The sequence below is a fragment of the Heterocephalus glaber genome, unplaced genomic scaffold, assembly GCF_053883595.1.
Source record: "Heterocephalus glaber isolate CG9 unplaced genomic scaffold, H.glaber_assembly_v1.0 deba00001472, whole genome shotgun sequence".
Taxonomy (NCBI): Eukaryota; Metazoa; Chordata; class Mammalia; order Rodentia; family Bathyergidae; genus Heterocephalus; species Heterocephalus glaber.
Window position 1 is genome coordinate 16,164,714 of NW_028258315.1, and position 21,210 is coordinate 16,185,923.

Consider the following 21,210-nt stretch of genomic DNA (forward strand, 5'->3'; position numbering starts at 1 on the left):
CCTGTGCCTTCTCTTCTGCTACTGTTCCTTCTTTCTCTTCCTTCCTTCCTTCCTTCCTTCCTTTTGTTGTCTTGCCCCTTCCTCCTGCCCCACCCACCCTTTCACCTGCTCCTAATATTGAACTGTTCCTGGTAGAAACTGTGGTTTCATTAGTTTTCTTTCCATATTTATATTCATTATTCTTAATTTTAAAAGCAGGTGAGTTAAATGTTTGGACACTGCTGTCATAGACAAAGCTTTCACAAATTGAAATAAAATAAATAACACATAGAAGAAAACAGTGTTCACCATTTCTATCATGTGTCTAAGTACATGCAGTAATTGGTCTTATGATGGAAAGACCAGCAAAAAGAAATATCCCATCAGGCTCTCTTCTTTGATTTGAACTAAGCAATTCAGCTAAGATCTGGCAGACAGCACAAAGCCATATGGACTGTCATGAAGCCCAGCAAATATCTCTGTAGCTGGATCCTCTCAGGTATTTGGCTAGCAACAGAAATCTGGCCCAGACCCAGCACTGAAGAGAAGGGCCCTGCATAGGGGAGGCCATGGACTGAATTGCGTCTCCCTCAAACCCATAACCTCCAATGTGATCATAATTGGAGATAGCACTTTCAGGGTGTAAAGTGAAATGAGCTCACAAGGATGGGACTCTTATCCAGTAAGGATGTGGTTCTATAAAAGGAGGGGGGCAGGGCGAGGGGAAGGGGAGGGAAGGGGAGAGGAGAGGAGAGGAGATATCTATAATATGGAGACATCAGAAGAAGGTAGGTGACTGCAAGCCAGGAAGAGAGGCCCCAACAGAAATGGAATCTGCCAGTACCCTGATCTTGGAATTCCCAGACTACGTACCAGCGAGAAAATAGAACCCTGTTGTGGAAGCCACCCAGTCTGTTGCATTTTGCTGTGGCAGTCCAACCTGGCTGATACAAGGGCCGCAGTATCTCAGCCAAGTGATGAGGGGCAAAACTGAAACAACGTGGAATGATTCCCATATCCAGCTTCCTTCCAGCTCCTAGAGCTGACCCCACCCCAAGGTAGGTTTGGCTTGTTCGTGCAGCTTCTGAGGGACAGGGACAGGCAAGGAATGAAACTGCCGAAAGGAATGGTATCTTCCACTTCTCTGGTGGTTTCTCTATGATTTCTAGAGTGATTTCTTCTTTCTTCCTTCCTTTTTTTTCTTTCAGAATTTTATCTGTAAAAATTTTAGTTTGTTTTTCTAAAAGATAAAGACTCTTAAAAGTAACTATAATTATCACATACCTAAAAATTAACAGTAATTCCACAATACCACCAAGTAGTATCTAGTGTTCACACTTCTGTTTTATAGATGCATTAATGTGAACATTTTGATTTGTACAAATTGTTTATTTGACTTTGGGCCAAAATAAGCCCACCAAAGGGAAACAGTTGCTATGTCTCCAGTTTCTTATAACCTATTGGATCCCATTTCATCATTATATTGCCTAGAATTATTGTCATTTTTGTTAAATAAATTGGGTGATTTGTCATATAGATTTTCCCAGTTTGGATTTGCTCATTAGTCCCCATGGAGTTTTAATATATTGCTCTCTCCTCTATAGTTTCTTGAAAATGGGTAGTTGAATTTAGTGGCTTGACCAGAATCAGGATGATTCTCTTTTTGAAGACTGTTTCATGAGTGATGGTGTGTTTTTCCATCTGACTAATCATTTGTCTTTGTGTGATGTAGGCAGCAGCTGATGATTAATATATAGACCCTTTATTTCATTGAGATCCAAAATGATGAAATTCTAACAATCCTTTCCACTTATTAGCTGAAATAATTCACTGAAGAGAAAATTCTATACTAATCAGCTTAGACTGCTATAACAAAAATACCACTGAGTGAGTAGCTTACAGACAACAACTCTGAAAGCTGGGATGTCCTAGATCCAGAAGCCAGCAGGTTCAGTGTCTGATGGAGGGCTGCCCCTGGTCCATAGATGATTCCTTCTTCTTGGTGAGTCCTCAGATGGCAGAGACAAGAGAGTTCCCTGGGACTTGTGTAAAGCACTGATCCCTGTCGTGACAGCCCAACCTGCAATAATTGGATATCTATATATGAATTTTGGGAGGACACAAATATTCAGTCTGTAGTATTTCCCTCAACTATCATTTAGTTATCAAGAGGTTTGGTTCATATAGGAAAATTGGACAAATGCTTAGCTATATATCTTGATTATTAGTTATTACATTAATGAGTTTGTTCATCAGCATTCTCCATAGAGTATCAACTAACAATTAGTTTAACATTTTCTTTCTTTTTCCTCCCTCCCTCCCTCTCCCTTCCTCTCCCCTTCCCTCCCCCCCTCCTCCCTTCACCCTTCCTCCTGGAGAGCTGGAATTACAAGCATGGACCACCACACCCAGAGCAGTACTACCATTTTAAAAGTCAACTTTCCCTAATTGATGTTAATATGTGACCCTGGTCCCATATTAACTTTCTAGATAAATGTATTTGTTTCTGAAGTCTCTAGTTGATTCCATCAAACTACCTCTTTGTGTTTAAATGCTACACTGTCTAATTACTATAGGTTTATATCATAAAGGGAAAATTCAACGCTTTTATTTTTCTTCAGAATATTTCTTTTTAATCATTTGCATTTTCATTCACTTTAGAAGCAGTGAACCAATTTCAATAAAAATATGCTGCAATTTAACATGCAATAAAAAAGAATATATAGTCCAATTTAGAGAGAATTGGCATATTTAAGCAATATTAAATTTTCCAATCCATGAACATGGTATATCTCCTATGTATTGACGTTTTCTTTGATGTTTAATGAAATTTTATTATTTTCTCCACAAAAGTTTTTGGCATCTCTTTTCTTACACTTATTCCTTAAATGTTCATGTGTACAGTGTGGTGGCACATACCTATAATCCTAACACTTGAGAAGCTGAGGCAAGAGAATTGCTGTGAGTCTGAGGCCAGCTTTGGCTACATAGTGAGTACTTATAATTTGTATAAAATATTTTATTAAATGAAATGCAACCCCAAACATTTATTTTCTGCTCGTCTTTTCCTTCAAATACTTTTTTGGTTTATTTTTTTTAATTAAATTCTTTTATTGGTACATTGTAGGTATACAACACAATTACATTTCTCATTGGGAATTGTACCTTTACACAACACATCTTGGTTCTTATTTTTTTCCCCATTCCTAGCCCTCCCTTCACCCCCTCCACCCTTCCCTATTTACAAAGACTTTATTTCCATTTTTTCCATTTCACATCATTTTTCCTTTCCCTTCTTTCCTTTCCCCTGCCCCTCCCACTACCCCTACCCATTTGGACCTTTTCTTCCTATTTTGCATTATCGATTATTCATTCTAATCATTGGTACATTTTAGGTATACAATATAATGACATTCATCATTGGAAATTTGCACCTTTACATAATCTCTCTCAGTTCTTATTTTTTGCCCTTCCCCTGTCCTCCCTTCAACCAATTCATTCCTCCATATTTACAAAGATTTTGTTCCTATTTTTCCATTTTCTCATATTAATCCCACTGCCTTCTATCCTTTCCCCTAGCCCTCCCACTTCCTTCCCCTTTGCCCCTTTTCTTCCTATTTCACATTACCTATTATACATTTTAGTCCTTATTTACACTTTCAGTTTCTCATACCAGGGCAACTATTTGTTATTTATACAAAATATTTATATATATTTGTTTATAATGTCTGTCCTATTTATTTCACTTAAGAGTATCGCCTCAATGTGCATCCACTTAGCTATAAATGTCTCTAATTTTCTCATTTTTTATAGCTGAGTAGTACTCCATTTTATTTTTAAAAACCCACATTTTCTTTATCCAGTCTCCAGTTGATGGGCATTTGGGCTGTTTCCAAGTTTTAGCTACCACAACCTGTGCTGCTATGAACATGGGTGCACGTATATCACTGTGATATGATTCTTTTAATTCTTTGGGGAAGATCCCCAGCAGTGGAATAGTGGGGTCAAATGGGACTTCCAGTCCTAGTTCTTTGAGGTATCCCCATACTGATTTGCACAGTGGTTGCACCAGTCTACACTCCCACCAGCAGTGGAGCAGGGTTCCTCTTTCCCCACAGCCCCGCCAGCATTTGTTGTTGGTTGATTTCATGATAGCAGCCATTCTTTCTGGAGTGAAGTGGAATCTCAGCATTATTTTCATTTGCATCTCTCCAATGACCAGTGATGTTGAACATTTTTTCATGTATTTAGTTGCTATTTCTACTTCTTTGTCTGAGAAATGTCTGTTCATTTCAGATGCCCATTTTCAGATTGGGTCTTTAAATTTGGGAGGTCTGATCTTTTTAAGTTCTTTATAGATTCGAGATAGTAGACCTATGTCTGAGGAAGAGCAGGTGAAGATTTTTTCTCACATTGTGTGTTGTCTCTTCACACTGCTGGTGGTTTCTCTTGCTGTGCAGAAGCCTTTTAATAAGAAGACATCCTACTTGTTGACTGTTTGTGCTAGTTCACAGGCAACTGAGGTTTTGTTCATAAAATCTTTTCCTACACCAATGTCTTCAAGGGTTCTACCTAACCTCTGTTCCAACTGGTTCAGAGTTTCCATTTTAATATTTAGGTATTTTAATCCATTTTGATTTTAGTTCAGTGCATGGTGAGAGATATAGGTCTAGTTTTAATCTTTGGCATGTTGAAGCCCAATTTTTCCAGCTCCATTTATTAAAGAGGCTATCTTTCCTCCAGTGAGGGTGTTTGGCTCCTTTATCGAAGATGAGATGGCTGAGTGTGTCTGGTATTGTTTCTGCATCTTCTAATCTGTTCCACTGGTCCTCAAGTCTGTTTCTTTGCCAGTATCATGCTGTTTTTATCACAGTAGCTTTGTAGTAGAGTTGCAGGTTGGGGATTGTGATACCCCTGCCATGCCTCTGTTACCTAGAATTGCTGTTGCTATTCTGGGACTCTTCTGGTTCCAAATGAATTTTTGGATTGTTTTCTCAAGGTCCATGTAGTATGCTGCTGGGATCTCAATTGGAATTGCATTAAATCTATATAGCAGTTTTGGAAGTATACCCATTTTCACTATGTTAATCCTTCCTACCCAAGACCAGGGGATGTCTGTCCATTTTCTAATATCATCTTCAATCTCTCTTTTCAGAGTGCCATAGTTTTCAGAGAAGAGGTCTTTGATTTCTTTTGTTAGGTTGATTCCTAGGTATTTCAGTTTTTTGGATTCTATTCTGAAAGGAATTATTTGCCCTATATCTCTCTCAGTGAGCCTGCCATTCGTGTAGAGGAAAGCTATTGATTTTTGTGTGTTGACCTTGAACCAGCTACTTGACTGAGTTTGGTTATTAAGTCTAGAAGACTTTTGGTGGAGTTCTTGAGGTCTTCTATATAGAGTATCATGTCATCTGCAAATGATGACAATTTGACTTCTTCATTACCTATCTTTATTCCTTTTATTTCTTTCTCTTGTCTAATTGCCATGGCTAATGTTTCCAGAACTATATTGAACAAGAGTGGTGATAGTGGACATCCTTGTCTTGTTCCTGATTTTAGTGTGAAGGGTTTCAGTTTTTGACCCTTTAGTATGATATTGGCTGTTGGTTTTTCATAGATGGCTTTTATCAGATTGAGGGAGAGACCATCTATTCCAATTTTTTGTAGGGTTTTTATCATAAATGCATGTTGGATTTTGTCAAATGCTTTTTCTGTACCTATGGAGATAATCATATGGTTTGTCCTTGGCTCTCTTGATATAGTGTATTACATTGATTGATTTTCGTATATTGAACCATCCCTGCATCCCTGGGATGAATCCCACTTGATCAGGGTGTATGATCTTCTTGATGATCTTCTGCATTCTATTTGCCAGTATCTTATTAAGGATTTTTGCATCTATGTTCATTAGTGAGATTGGCCTATAGTTCTCCTTTTCGGTTGGGTCTTTCTCTGCTTTGGGGATCAAGGTGATGCTTGCTTCCAGGAATGAACTGGGGAGTATTGCTTCCCTTTCAATTTCATTGAAGGGTTTAAACAGTAGTGGCAGTAGTTCCTCTCTAAATGTCTTGTAGAATTCAGCAGTGAAGCCATCAGGGCCCGGGGTTTTCTTAGTTGGTAAGTTTTTAATTACATTTTCAATTGCATTGCTTGATATTGGGTTGTTCAGAATTTTTAGGTCTTCTTCGTTCAACTTTGGTAATTCATATGTATCTAGGAATCTGTCCATTCCTTCTGTGTTGTCCATCTTATTGGCGTATAGGTTCTGGAAGTAGGTATTGATGATCCTCTGGATTTCTGCTGGGTCTGTTGTAATTTCACCCCTTTCATTCCTAATTGCATGGATTTGGGCCTTTTCTTTCCTTTTTCTGACAAGGTTGGCTAAGGGTTTGTCAATTTTGTTGATTCTTTTGAAGAACCAACTCTTGGCTTCATTGATTTTTTTGTATCATTCTCTTAGTCTCCATTGCATTGATTTCTCCTCTGATCTTTATAATTTCCTCCCTTGAATGAGCTTTGAGTTTGTCCTGTTCTTCTTTTTCTAGAAGGTTGAGGTGCAGCATCAGGTTGTTTAATTGGGCTCATTCTGTTTTCCTAATATGCCTAGTCACTGCTATGAACTTCCCTCATAAGACTGCTTTCATTGTGTCCCATAGATTCTGATATGTTGTTTTGTCATTGTCATTTAATTGAAGGAACTGTCTGATTTCTTCTTTAATTTCCTCTGTGACCCATTGGTTATTCAGAAGTGTGTTGTTCAATTTTCACGTGTTTATAAAATTTTTTGAGTTTCTTTTGCTATGGATCTCCAATTTCATCTCACTATGGTCTGATAATATCCAGGGGATAACTTCAATTCCTTTGCACTTACTTAAACATGTTCTATGTGTGAGTATGTGGTCTATTTTGGAGAATGACCCATGTGCAGCTGAGAAGAATGTGTATTCTGATTTTGTGGGGTGGAAGACTCTGTAAACATCTGTTAAGTTCATTGGTTCAAGAGTTTGATTGAGTTCTAGTATTTCATTCCTTATTTTTAGTCTAGTTGACCTATCTCTTTGTGACAGTGGGGTGTTGAGGTCCCCCACTACAATTGTATTAGTGCATATATGACTTTTCATGTCCATTAGTATTTGTTTTATATAGTTGGTTGCACTAGTGTTTGGTGCATAGATATTTATGATTGTCATCTCTTCCTCTTGGATTCTTCCCTTTACAAGGATGTAGTGTCCTTCTTCATCTCTCTTAAGCAATGTTGGTTTGAAATCTATTTGATCTGCAAAGAGGATGGCTACTCCTGCTTTTTTGGGGGTTCCTGTCACATGGAGTATTGTTTTCCACCCTTTAACTTTCAGTCTATGAGTTTCATTTTGAATTAAGTGTGCTTCTTGTATGCAGCATATTGTTGGATTTTGCTTCTTGACCCATTCTGCCAGTCTATTTCTTTTGATTGGTGAATTGAGACCATTAACGTTGATGGTTTTAACTGAAGCGTATTGACTTGTCATTGTCATGACTTTTTCTTTTTGTTGGGTTCTCCCCCTTTACATTGAATTTCTTGTCATGCCAGATGGGTTCATTCTGCTTTGCTTCCTGGGGTTGTGATCCTCAGCGTCTGTTCCTAGGATATTGTGTAAAATTCTTTGGAGTGCTGGTTTGGTATTCACGAAGTTCCTAAGGTGCTCTTTGTCATGAAAGTATCTTATCTCTCCATCCATTTTGAAAGATAGTTTTGCAGGGTACATCAATCTGGGTTGGAGGCTGTTTTCTTTTAGGGTTTGGAATATGTCACTCCAAGCTCTTCTTGCCTTGATGGTTTGTGTTGAGAAGTCTGCTGTGATTCTGATGGGCTTTCCTTTGTATGTGATTTGTTTCTTTTCTCTCACTGCTTGTAGAACTTTGTTCTTCTGTTGTGTTTCTGGAATCTTAACAATTATATGCCTATGTGTAGATTTTTTTGATCAAGTCTATTTGGAGTCCTATATGCCTCACTTATCTGTATGTCAAGCTCTTTTCCCCTGCCTGGGAAGTTTTCTGCCATTATTTCTGTGAAGAGATTTTTTATGTCATCTCCACTCTCTCCTGTTTCTTCATTGAGCCCAATCAGTCTTATGTTATTCTTCTTTGCATCTTCTAGCAGCTGCTGGATTGATTTCTCATGTTCCCTTATAATTTTGAAGCAATTTTTCTTTTCCTCCTCACTAATTGCAATCTTATCTTCTATATCTGAAATTCTGTCCTCACATTGGCTCATCTTGCTGTGTAGACTTTCAATGGAGTTTTTCATGTCCTGGAAATCTATTTGCATCTGTTTTATGGATTCCATTTGTTTCCTATGTTGGGATTCCATCATGTTCCTGAGCTCCTCTCTAGATTTATTAATCATGTCTTGCACTAGGGACACAATTTCTCCTGTTATCTGAGATATTATTTCTGATGTCATTTTTTCCAGATCCCCTTTTGTTGCCAGTTCATTGGGTCCAGGTGGTTGAGTATCAGAGTATTCCATCTTATTTCCCTTTGGGGTTGATGTAGGTGATCTGGAAGTCTGGTTTTGAGACTTATTTATGTGTTTTCTCATTTCGACTGGGGCGGGGGGCTGTTAGCCCCTGCACTGATTACCTCCTCTGAGCTGGGAGAGGTGGAACAGGGGCCGGGAGCAGCGGTAGGGATGGTTACTCAAAAGCCCTTTCCTGTGGGCTGGGAGCAGCAGGAGGGATGGTGGCCAGGAAGTCCCTTCCTCTGGTTCAGGAGCAGTAGGATGGCAGCTCAGAAGGCCCTACCTCTGGGCCGGAAGCAGTGGGAGGGATGGTGGCCGGGAAGCCCCTACCTCTGGGCTGGGAGCAGCAGGACTCAGTACTGTGGTCTGGTGGTCCGGTGTCCTCTGTGTCTTTGTAGTGTGGAACCAGGTTCTGTACAGAGGAGTGGGGGTGGGGGTCCATTGGATTGTTGCCGGGGCGCAGACTGATTCTGCATGTTCTGTGTGAGTGGGGACCTCAGTAAGGTGTGCACAGACCTGCCTGTCTGCAGTGGGCTGATTGGGCATCTTCCGCCTGACTCAGGACCTCAGTAGGGCGTAGTGAGTTCTTTTAGATAATAACTTTGCTAAACTCTTTTATTCCTTATAATAATTTATCTGTATAGTCTTTTGTATTTTCTATGTAGATTATCATGATCATTTACAAATATGGATCATATCTTCATTTACAACCTTAATGCCTTTTATATGTTTTTCTTGCCTTAGTATTCCAACCTGCAATTCTGTTGCAATAGAATTGATAATAATGGATATTGCTATCTGACCCCAATGAAACAGAAAGTTGGTTGTCATTTTTTCTTCATTAAGTATAATATTTACTATAAATTTTAAGTGCCATAACAGACATAAGAAAGTTCCGTCCATTCTTATTTAGGTAACATTGCTTTATAATGTATTATTGTGGGTGGGTATATCACTTTATCAAGTATATTTTTAAATATCTATCAAGAAAATAATGTGGTGTACATTCTGTACAAATTTGATGTAGTAAATTATATCAGTTGGCTTTTCTAATGTTGATCTCTTTTATTCCTAAAACAGATCTAACTTGGTCATGATGTATTGCCCTTTAAAAAATATTGGTGGAGGGGCCAGGGATTTAGCTCAGTGGTTCCGCTGCCTGCCTCGCAAACACAAGGACCCGAGTTAGATCCCTGGTACAAAAAAAAACAACAACAACAAACAAGAAGTGCAAGAGAAATTTTGGGCCAGGGATTTAGCTTAGTGGTTTCGCTGCCTGCTGCGCAAGCACAAGGACCCGAGTTCAATCCCCAGTACCAAAAAAACAAAAGAAAAAGAAAAATTATTGGTGGATGGGCCAGGGATTTAGCTCAGTGGTGTCTACACCTGCCTTACAAGCACAAAGTCCTGAGTTCAATCCCAGGTACCAAAAATAAATAAAATAAAAATAAATTTAAAATATTAGTGGACTTGATTTTTGTAGAGATTTTTACATTTAATTCGTTCATTCCCTTAGGTCTTTATTGAGCACCTACAATATGGCCGGTACCACTCCATGTGAACAAAAAAACCAGTCATTGACTTACATTTAAATCCTAGCAGAGAAAGAAAAACAGAGAAGAATAATTAAAAATAATTCATGAGGGCCGGAAATTTAGCTCCGTGGTGCTGCCACCTGCCTTGCAAGCGCAAGGTCCTGGGTTGGATCCCCAGTATCAAATAAAAAATTCACGAGTCTCATTCAGTCTGTTAGAAGGTTAACAGTACTATAGAGTAGAGAAAACTGAAGCAGGAATGAGAGATAGGGAGATCTAGAGATGTTAGGAAGGTACTGTAGAATAGGATAATAAGAGCAAGTCTTGAAGAAAAGCTAACAGCTAATAAAATCCTTGAAAGTTTTAAAGGCATTAATGATGTGGATATCCATGAATAGTGTTCCAGAAACAGAGAAGAGCAAAAATAAGTGCAAAGAAGCCAGTGTGGCTAGAGTGGAGTGAGTGATGGCCAGACCAATAGGTGAGGTGCTCAGAGCAGTAAAAGGGCAAGAACACACAGAGTCCTGAAGATCACTTAAGGATTTGGGATTATCTGAGTGAACTGATAGACATGTTGTGTGGTGGAGGGGTAAAGAAAAAAGTTAAATATTTTTCACACATGTTGCTAGAAGAATGGTTAATGCATTTTGGGGAGATGAAATTCCAAGAACATTTTGGTACATGTCAAGTTTGAGATTTCTATTAGAAAGCCAGATAGAGTTCTCACCTAGACAAAAGATCTTAAAATTGGGAAATAAATGCAGACTGAAGATAGAAATTTGGAAGTCGTTAGCATATTGGTGGTCTTTAAGTTAACAGTCTGGATGAGATTGCCAAGGAAATACATACACATAGGGGAGGGGAATCCAGAATTCACCCCAATGAACTCCAACATTGAGTTTGGGAAAAAAAAGAATCAGCGAAGGAGACTGTGAGGAAGATGAAGAATTGGTCAGCTCTAAATTTACTGTCACTTTCCCAAATGTTCATAGGCTAAGTAAGATGGGGACAGAAGTTGATCATTAGAATTAATGAGGTCATTGATGCCTATATCAAGAGCTGTTTTGGTGGAATGGTACGACAGAATGGAAAGAGAGGACATGGTGAGAGAATGTAGGTAACATTTGAGTCCTGTTGCTATAAATAAATACAAAAGTGGGTTGCTGGAGGTCAAAGTGGAGCCAAGAGGGAGCTTTTATGGTAGAGAAGTAAGCTTATGTTTTTATGCTATGGAAATAACCTGTTAACAAATGAAAAACTGAATATGTAACAAGGACAAGGGAGAATTGCTAAGCCAATGTCTTTAAGCAGAGAGAGATGGGATCTAGTGTATACATGGGTGGCAGGTTGTGCATAGATAGGAGCATGGATACCTTCACTCTATCAACAAGCAGGAAGAACATGGGCACAGATGAGGGTGCTTGTACAGGAACGTGCTGGATAGTAGAGGGCTGTGCAAGTTCTCATTGTTTCAAGTTTATTAGCAAAATAAAAATGAGGTCATCAAGTTAGAGTCTAGAGATTCAAAAATTGTGGAACAAAATCGTTCATATAATCCTCCTTTTATTTGCATAGTAATTGCAGCATTTGTAGTGGAAACTCTTTCACTCTTGTTAGTTCTGCCTTTTTTTCTTATCAATCTCATTCCCCATTTGTCAATATTTTCTTTTCAAATAACCATATTTTGCCATTATCCCTTCTTTTTATTGTTTTTTTCAGTTGTTGTTTATTTATTTCTGTACTTTGTTTTCCTTCTTTTATTTCCGAGGTGAGGGAGTTATTTTGTTCCTTTTCTCCTAACTTCTTGTGACAGATGCTTAGTTCATTGACTTTCAACCTCTCTTTTTATTTAAAATATTTAAGTTTTCGTAGTTTCCTTTATGAGATGCATTAGTTGCCTTCTTCAAACAGCTAAGTATTTATTAGTGTGAGCTCAAATATTGTCTGCTGTACAGTAGTTCCTTTTTTGTCTGTATGTTTTCTTGAGGAATTTTTTTAAATTTCTAAAACTATGGGTTTTAAGCCTATTCATTCATTTGTGTGACTGGTTATTTATTTATTTTTGCAGACTGGTGATTTAACCAAGGATCTTCACACTGAGCTACATCTCCAGCCCTTTTCGAATTTTAATTTTTTAGACAGAGTGTCTCTAAGCCACTATGTTTCCCAGGCTGGGTTGAAACTTATGATCCTTCCAAATGAGCCTCCTAGAGTTCTGGAATCATAAGCATGCACCACCACTTCTATATTTACTTTTATTACTTATTTTTAGCTTTGTTACATTGTAATTGAGTCACACATTATAAAATTTCAGTTCTTCAAATTTCCTTAAGACTTACCATATGACCTTGTATTTGATCTCTTACTGTAAACATTATGTGTGTGCTAGGGAATTATGTGCTAGTGGATACAGTTTTCTATGTTCATTGGATCAGGTATGTTAATTATGCTATTAAAATCTTTCATAGCTTATCATATCGTCACATGCTAAATTTATCAGTTACTGAGACCTATAAGTTAAAACCCTGCTGTGACTATCAATTTGCCTCATATTTTCCTTATGTTTCAGTCAATGTGTGTTTTCTGTATTTTGAGATTAGGTGATTAAGTTACACTGCCTAAAGTGTATTGTCTTTAAATTTGAACATCTAGTTCATCTACATGGAAAGTGATTAGTAATATATCGTACTTACATTAACCATATCATTTTGTGCTTTGCATTTGTTCATCCCATGCTAAATTTTTTTCTATCCTTGCATACTTATCACTTAGCAAAACAGAAAGTCAAAATCAGTAGATAGCTTCTTCCTGGACAATACAAAAACCCAGAGACTTACAACACTATAGCTCCATTCACCCCATTTCTAATTTATATATTATTACAAGCATCTATTAAATCTATCTTATTTTTAACCCCTCAAGATATTACCTTACACTTTCATGTGCTCTTTGTTTCATCTTGCACCTCGGATTTTCCATGTACTTGAAGTTCATCCCCTTAGCAATCACTTGCTTAAGGAAAATTTTCTCAGTTTTACTCTGAAGTGTGTTTTCTGAATGATTGTATATTTATGCTGCCTTCATTCTTGATAGATATTTTCATCATGGCTTTTTTTTTGTATTTGTCCTAAAGCACTAAGGATATCTTTTTACTGCCCTCTGGCTTCCCCTGTTACTAACGAGAAGGCTCCTGTCAGTAACACTGGTCTTTTCAGGGTTTAGGTAGGTGGTAGAATTAATGGTCCCCAATGAACCACAGCTCCTGGTATTCACCAGATGGAGAAAGAGGCCCCACTGTCCCAACTCACTTGAACAGTCAAAGAGGGAAGTCCAGGGAAAACTAGTAGAATAACCTTTCAGCCAACCTATAGAATCAAAAACAATAATATTAAAATTTTAACAATATTAATTTAATAATATTATTTAAAAGAATAAATCATTGTTATTTGAAGACATTATGTTTTGGAGTGATTACATATACATCAACATATAGCTTAAATAAAATCAGTACCCAGAATTGGAGTGTTTCTATAACAAAAACCCAAAATGTGTGGCATTGGCTTTGGAATAGGACAGTAAGTGGAGGCTGAAAACCTCTCCAAGAAATCACTGATGAAGCCTGGAGTTATGTTAAACACACTTAGCAGAGGCTGGAAAGGGCAAGAGGAATTTTTATTAGAAACTGTTGAAAGGGTAGTCATTGTTTTCTACAGTGAAATAATTATCTTAGTCCATTTGGACTGCTATGACAAAATGCCATTAACTAGATATCTTATAAACAAAAGAAATTTATTTCTCACAATTCTGAAGACTGGGAAGTCCAAGATCAAAATGCCTACAGATTCAGTATCTGCTACTTGTCATTGTATCCTCACATATTGGAAGAACTGAGAGGATTCTTTGCAGTCTGTCTTTAAAGGCAGTAATCCTAGCCATAAGGACTCTACCATCATCATCTAATCACCTCCCAAAGGCCCCACCTCCTAAGGCCATCATGTTGTGGGTTTGCATTTCAACATTTGAAGTTGGCGGGGGAGGGGGGCACATTCAGACCATAGCAAACTCACAGTACAGTTGCTTAGAGTTGCTTGGAAGAGTGGGGGTATACACCTAATTAAGAGATGGTTGTAGATCTGCCTGAGATGTCCAGACAAAAGACTCAAACTATCAGTTGGCCTCATTTAGACACCTTTGATAAGACACAGGGAATTCATGGCCAGAGAGATGAACTTGAAAAGAGTATTCAGTTTGAAAGTAGGATTTAGAGGAAATCTAGGTTGTTCAGGAATTACTGGGTTACAAATAAAATTATTTCTCATCCTCAATGCTATGGTTTGAGTATGTGTCCCCCAGAATCACATGAGTTAAAGGCTTAGTCCTCAAAATGGTGCTATTGAGAAGTGGTGGAACCTTTATAAGGTAGGTGTACTGGGAGGTTTTTAGGTCATTGGGGGTGTGGCCTTGGAAAGGATTCTAAGACATCTACTTCTTTTTCTCTCTTCTGCTCCCTGGTCATGAGGCAAACAGTTTTGCTCTGTTCCTGTTGCCCATCATTGCATCTGGCATTCCCACCAGAGGCCAAAAAGCAATGGGCCTGCCTGATTGTGGCCTGGGGCCTCTAAAACCATGAGCCAAAAAATTATAACTTGATAAGATAATTCTGTCAGGTATTTTGTTAGAGTTACTGACATATGTTGGGCTCTTCATTCAGTAAGAATTGTCTTTAGGAGAAATATCAAATCAAGGTCTGGCAGTAAACTTCTTAAAACAAAGCAGTATTCTCTATATCATGTGAGCTAGACAAATGAGCTTCTAAGCATCTTAAGTGTGGTGCCTCCAGTAGCTTGATATACTTAATATAGAGAGGTCTGTCTTCTTAGGACCTCATTGATGAGGCCCTAAGCATGAAGTCAACTTCTTCTAAATTTATAAAAAAACAATGTTTTTAAAAGAAAAATGTACCTTCCTAGACTAAAGAACTAAAATGCAAGGTGTTCTCTGGGCCTTCAATTGTCTGCAAGCAAAAAAAGCCCTAAGAATGTTACTCTGCTTCAAACAGGAGCCATTTACTCTCACAACTGAGAGATTCCAGTGGTAGAGCCCAGAGAGTGACACCAGGAGCTGAAGACAACAATGTTGTGACACTGTGATATAGTACAATACAAAATATGTATTTCCTCTCTGTTTCTGGTTCTTGGCACACAACTCTTTGAAACTTCCAGAATGTGAGTGTCTTTTGTATGCTAATGAGTGATTGGTGCCTAGAGGACCCTGTAAACAGCCTGAGGATGTCAATTGGTCACCAGAAAAGCTAAGGCATGATTAATTAGAGGGTTGAGACTTTCAACCCCTCCCCACTCCAGCCTCTAGAAGGAGAGAGAGTCTGTGTTTTTGTTGATCACCAATGGTCAATGATTCCATCAATCATGCTTATGTAATGAAGTCGCCACAAATGCCAAAAGGGGCAAGCAGGGTTCAGATGAGCTTCAGGAGAACTGAACACGTGAAGGCTCCTAGAGAGTGGCATCCTGGGAGAAAGTATGGAAGCTCTTCCATATACTTTACCCTATAAATCTCTCCCAGCTGGCTGTTTACCTGTATGTTTTACTATAAATAGTTAAACATAAGTAAAATATTTCCCATGTCCTATCCACTGCTCTAGAAAATTAATCACACCTGAGGAGGGGGTCATAGGAACCTCAATTTATAGCTGATAGGTCAGAAACACAGGTCACAACATGGGATTTGTGATTATCATCTGGAGTGGGGGAAATATTGTGAGATGGACCCTTTAATCTGTGGTGTCTAGTGCTACCTCCAAGTAGATAGTAGTAGAATTGAAATATACTGAAGTTGGTATTTGTTGAAGAATTACTTGGCATGTGAGAGGAAAAAAACACACATCTGGTGTAAAAAGTGTGCTGAGTGGTGTGTAAGAGAAGGAAAAACAGTATTTTCCCTATATCTTGGTAATGCTCTAGGGATCAGCACCTACACAACAGAACTAGAAATATCCCCCGCTCAAATATATTCCCTGTCCTTGAAGGAACCTGATATCAAGACACCCAAATTTCAGAGTTGGTATGGATCAGTTTCCCGTATCTACGGTGGTCATTCTGACTCAGCTCACCATTCAGTGTTTGGTGGGTTAGAGGCAAATAACTTTAGTCCACAAAATTCTCTAAATTACCACTTGTCCCCAAGAAATTGCATGCAACAAACTTCACACGCATCCAGACACACAGATCACAAGATGATGGACTTTGAGTCTGATACTGCTATTAGATGATGCTTTGGGTCCTGGTAAAAAGATGAGTGTTTTCCATAAGGGAAGGAAATGACTAATGGAGGCCAGAAAGAAGTCTGGGTTGATTGTTCTGTCAGTGGCCCCCAATGAATCAAGCTTCCTGATATTCATGACCTAGTGTGATCCTCTCCCAATTGACTCTCGGCTTGTCCAATTAACTTATTTAGTCAGTGGGGCACTAACAAATGCCCATACAAACATCTGTCTTGGGGTTCTCGCCTCTCCTGCAATGCTGTTGTTGCTATGTGGAGGAAATCTGGTCTATTGCCTGTAAGAATGAAAGATCACAGAGAGAGAGGGGTGAGGGGAGAGAAAATGTTTCTATCTCTAAATACCATCAAATTCTGAGGTCCTGGGTGTTAGGACACATGAATAATGTTGGGACACAATTCAGTCCATCGTGGGCGGGGGGGGGGGGTTCCTACCAAATTCTCCATTGTAGGGGAACCAGGCTTTGGCATCTGCCCTTTTAGCAGCAGGAAGCTGCCAACACCTAAACCTCCAAACAACCAGCTCAGCCAAACCCCTCAGAGTATGAGAGGTTTTGACATTCTTTCCTATTTATTCGACTTGGTTCTCATCTCCACTCAGATTTTAACTTACTGATTTCTTATCTTGTCAGCTCTTCCATGTTTTTATAATGTAGGCTTCCATATTATCAGTATCATAAATGATGTTCTGCTGAACTTTATTTACTCAATATACGAGTACTTTGCAATTGTGTATTTTCTCACTATATTTGCGTTTATTTCTCAGCACACAGTTATAATGAGAGCCATGAACACTGAAAAAGAGCCAGTCAGGAAGTGGGAGTTCACTAAAAGTTGATTGAATGAAAATTCTTTGTTAGTATATGGTCAAATATGCTGGTCTTTTGTACTGTGCATTTTCATATTCCAGGCTCCAAAGTGAAGAAAATCATTGCTATCATGTGTATGTTAAATGCAAGATATACTTCAGAGTGAGAAAAATTCAGTCAATATTTCTAAAATTCATGATACAATGAACACAGATGAAATGAGTGTTAGTTAGCCAACCTGAGACATAATTACATTCCAGGCCCTCTGTGACAAAAGATTTTTTTCAATGTGATTATCACCTTGAATTATGTTTTCCGCATTCCCAACTATATCTATCCTATTGAGAGATACACCTGCATATTGTCTGGCTTCCAGCTTATCCCCCTTCCCCACTGTGCTCCTCCAAAGCACTTGCTTATTAGGAATTTTTTCTGAGCCATGTCCAAGGATTTGGAACTTGGAAACATCAAACCAGTCTTGGTACATAACTTGACAAAGGAATTATCTTCTCAGAGTCCTCTCAGCCTCCCCTTGGTTCCCCTAATCCCTTCCACTCTTCCTATCTGCAATGCCTAAGGAGGGAGGGAAAGGGTCATTTGTCTCTGTGATGGCAACCAGTACTCACTGGGATGAGGTCCCTCACTTCCAAAGGTCCCAAGAGCATGTTCCTCATTTGGTGAGGTGTCCTATTTATACCAGCGACCTTCCCCCCTTGAAGAGCTTGAACAGCTGCACAATATATATATATATATATATATATATATATATATATATATATATAACAGAATGGAAAGTAACATGACACATGTCTCAGACACAAACTCGGGAAAGGGATGTGTATCCAACACTCCTTCCAGCTCTTAAAGGTTATGCTTCTTTGAGTCCATGTCATAAAAATAACAAAGGGCCAGCAGGAGGCAGGGCAGAGGAGGCACTTTTAGGGAACATAATTTTGACTGCCTGAACCCAAAGCCTGAAGTAAAGAAGAAAATATTGAAGAAGGAAAAAAGATTGCTGATAAAACTTTTAATGAATTGTGTACTCTGGCTTTTTAAAATCTGAAACATTTCCAAACACACCAATCATTCCACTCAATGCATTTAAAAATAATTATAGATTTATTAATCAGCATCCTGGAAATCCAGAATTATGTTTCTCATTACATCCATGTCTATTTTATTTTGTTTCTCAGCGTACAGCATCTTAATGATTAAGAATAGCAGAGCAGGGCTGTGGATTTAGCTCAGTAGTTCCAGTGCCTGCCTTGTAGGCACAAGGTCCCAAGTTCGATCCCTGGTACCAAAAAAAAAAAAAAGACAGAGAGAGAGAGAATAGCAGAGCAGTGAGCCCTGAGCAAGGAGCTGAACACAAAGTGGAAATTCACTGAATATTTGTTAAATGAATGAGTGCTCTTTTTTATTATATGGTCAAATATGCTGGTCGTTTTTTTACTGGGCATTTTCCTATTTCCAGGCTCCAAAGTGAAGAAAGTATCCTCAGGGCCTATCGCACACAGTGCCTCACACCTAATAGTCACTCAACTCACATGTTGTCATTAAAAAGCTGTGACAATCTTAAGAGTGTATGCAGGAGCATACACCATGGATTGCAAGGAATTATTCCATTTATGGAACACCCGATGGGTACACCAGCTGTTGAGGAAATCAAATTAAATTAACCCTCTTCCTTATCAACTAAGGACCTTCCCTGTCTGACCCCTGAGCTCAGCTCAGGTCTAGAGAGCTAGAAAACCGAAGTCAAGGGGAGCCATCAGCCTGGCTTCCGGCTCACTCTCATATTCCCTTCTGCACCTCCAAAGCAAACACTGTTCTGTGGCTCAGATTGCTGCAATCACTAGGTGTGGCTCTGGAAGACAGCGTCCTACACTTTCATTATCTTTGTCTCTGAAATGCGCTCTCTCTTTCTAATAGCGTAGCAGGAAAACAGTTATGCTGTTTTGCAGTTATTAAGCTGTCAGCACTGCTAAGAAAAAAACACGAAGAGCATACAAACACATGAATGTGTTCAAATACTTTGGAAATAAGTGTATTTTTCTTTCAATATCAAAAAAACATGGGGACTTATTTCTTTCTACCACACCCCCACCCAATTTTACCCACTAGCCATTTTCTAGGGCATAATGTTAGTTTTACTTCCTGTTATTATTCCTTCTTCAGAAAAAAGTAGGTTTTGAATGGGAGGATGGGAAAGTCACTTCCCCAATATGAAATGAAACCTGTTTCCAGAATTCAAAACTCATCCAGGAGGAAATATGGACAAGGGAGATACTACAAGTGCTTGTATGTAAACCTTGAGGCTGTGTTCTAAGTAGACTGAAGCCCTTTCCTGCTCTAGAATTCTAAAATTGTGTGATATGAATGAAGAAACGTGGCAAGGATGAAGGACAGGTGAGTGACATGTTTGGTATTACCTTAGAGATGACTTGCATGCAAGACTTGAGATGCAAGACTGACCGAAAGGACTCAGGAGCTAATGGCAGAGAGAGTTGCCATCACTTCTTGGGTGGAAAAAGACACTGAAAAAATAAACCTATCTCAGGAAACCAGGAAAAGGCATAGAGGCCAGGAAAGACTGAAGTCTTACTGGTCAGACCATGTATAATAGATATCAGGAACCTCTACAAATCAGAATCTGTGCATCCCAAATAGCAGGTGAGGAGAAGACAGAGAGAATTCAAGAGTTATCAATTTTCAGTGATTCAAACAAAGCAGGGGGAGGCAGCAGCAAGGAGGTTGGCTTGGATTTAGGAAGATCCCCAAAAGATGGAATCTGCTCACCCAGCTGGCTTCAAGATAGCACTTACAGCTTCTGGAATAGGGAAAGGTCAGTTTTCAAAAGCAGACTGAAGTAAAGCTGAGTGGTAGGTACAGAGTAGTCCATTTGGTACTAGAGTAATGATGGCCACAAAGCTGATACTTCTTCTGATAAAGGATGGGCCCTGTGACCTTCAGCCTTGAATCTGGGCAGATTTTTTTATTGATTTGATCAACAGAATATGAGGGAAGTGGTGCTATACTAGAGTCTCGTCTCAGGCTTTAAGGAACTAGTACCTTCTACTCTTGGCCCCTTGACACACTTACTCTTTGAAACCAGCTACCGTGCTATGAAGAAGCTAAAGCAGCCTTCTAAAGAGAGCTACACATAAAGGAAACAAGATCTCTCTCCAGTAACCTCAGCTGACTCTCAGGAAACAGTCAACATGTGATGGGAGTGAAGCCTCTTGGAAGTGTTCCTCCAGCCTACTTGAGCTACCCCAGCTGATGGTAGATGGAGCAGAAACCAGCTGTCTCTACTGAGGAAGCTGCATTGCACATTCATGAGCAAAACAGATGATTGCTTGTGTTTTAAAACAAATGATTTTTGGGGTGATGTGCTATGCATCAATAAACAGCCAGAACATTCATCATACTATTATCCTTTTTTATATATGTATATATAAATACATATATTTATATATGTATGGAAATTCCTAGAATAAAAATGTTTTCTGTGGGTACAGAAGCACAGCAGCATTGTAGGATTTAGTGTCTGAGCCCCAGGTGAGGAGTTTTTCAAAGGATGGTCTAGGAACCCTTTACATCAGCAGTCCCTTGAGGTACCTGTAGAATAGATTAGGGGATGTAATGACTCAGCATCTTCCAGAGAGGAAAAAGAATCTACATTTTTCATAGGCACTACCAGGAAATTCTGATACCCCTTAAAGATTCAGGAATATTGGGTCGGAGAAATGGTTCTTGACATTGGCTTCCCTTTATAGTCAGCTGGAGGACTGCACAAAATACAGGGGTCTAGGTCTCACCTGAAGAGTTACTGATTTACCAATTTGAGTTGTACCTGGGTCCTGAAGTTTTTCAAAGCAGTTTGGAAGATTTCAGTGCAGCCTGGGCTGGGAACTGCTGAGTAGGGAAATTAGGATCTGAGAGTTTGTGACATCTGAGCCACAGAGGAGTCTTTGGCAACAATGTGTAGGGAAGAGGGCTTCAGACCCTGGGCCACATGCAAGTGTTAGAGAAGGCCATCTGTGAGGATGCATATCTCATCCTGTGCGATAAGGACAAAATTCATCAC

The 21,210-nt window shown here is 39.0% G+C and overlaps 1 long non-coding RNA gene across 2 annotated transcripts in view; it reads right to left on the minus strand.

The window, feature by feature from the left end:
* LOC110349766 (uncharacterized) overlaps window positions 1-21,210 on the minus strand; it is a 47,670-nt gene that overhangs the window by 4,757 nt on the left and 21,703 nt on the right. For both annotated transcript variants that reach the window (XR_002395989.2, XR_002395990.2), the window contains 2 exons: window positions 13,323-13,379; window positions 1,880-2,059 (listed from right to left, as the gene is read on the minus strand). This is a non-coding gene — a long non-coding RNA (uncharacterized LOC110349766). The remainder of the gene's footprint in view (window positions 1-1,879; window positions 2,060-13,322; window positions 13,380-21,210) is intronic.